The following is a 328-nucleotide window of genomic DNA, read 5'->3' on the forward strand; positions in this document are numbered from 1 at the left end:
TAAATATCAAAAATTCAAATTTTATAGAATTAATCATTTGAGTTAAAAAATATAAAAAAATATATATTAAAAAAACAGCAGCAAAGCATGGTTATTCTTCATTGGATACCGTTCCGTGAGAGAGATGGAATCTCAAATGCACCTAACAGAACATATGTATGCTTCTTGCATTGGATTACTTGGCAATTTTTGGAAGGAAATACACTGTTTCTCTATTTGAATGATAGAGGTTCATATTATTTTAATTTAGTGTCCAAAATTCGATTAGGCATGAAAAAATTTCCAGTTTCATATCAATTTTTAGAGCATAGGAGTATTTTCATACTTT

This window comes from Arachis ipaensis, chromosome B03 (assembly GCF_000816755.2).
Source record: "Arachis ipaensis cultivar K30076 chromosome B03, Araip1.1, whole genome shotgun sequence".
NCBI lineage: Eukaryota > Viridiplantae > Streptophyta > Magnoliopsida > Fabales > Fabaceae > Arachis > Arachis ipaensis.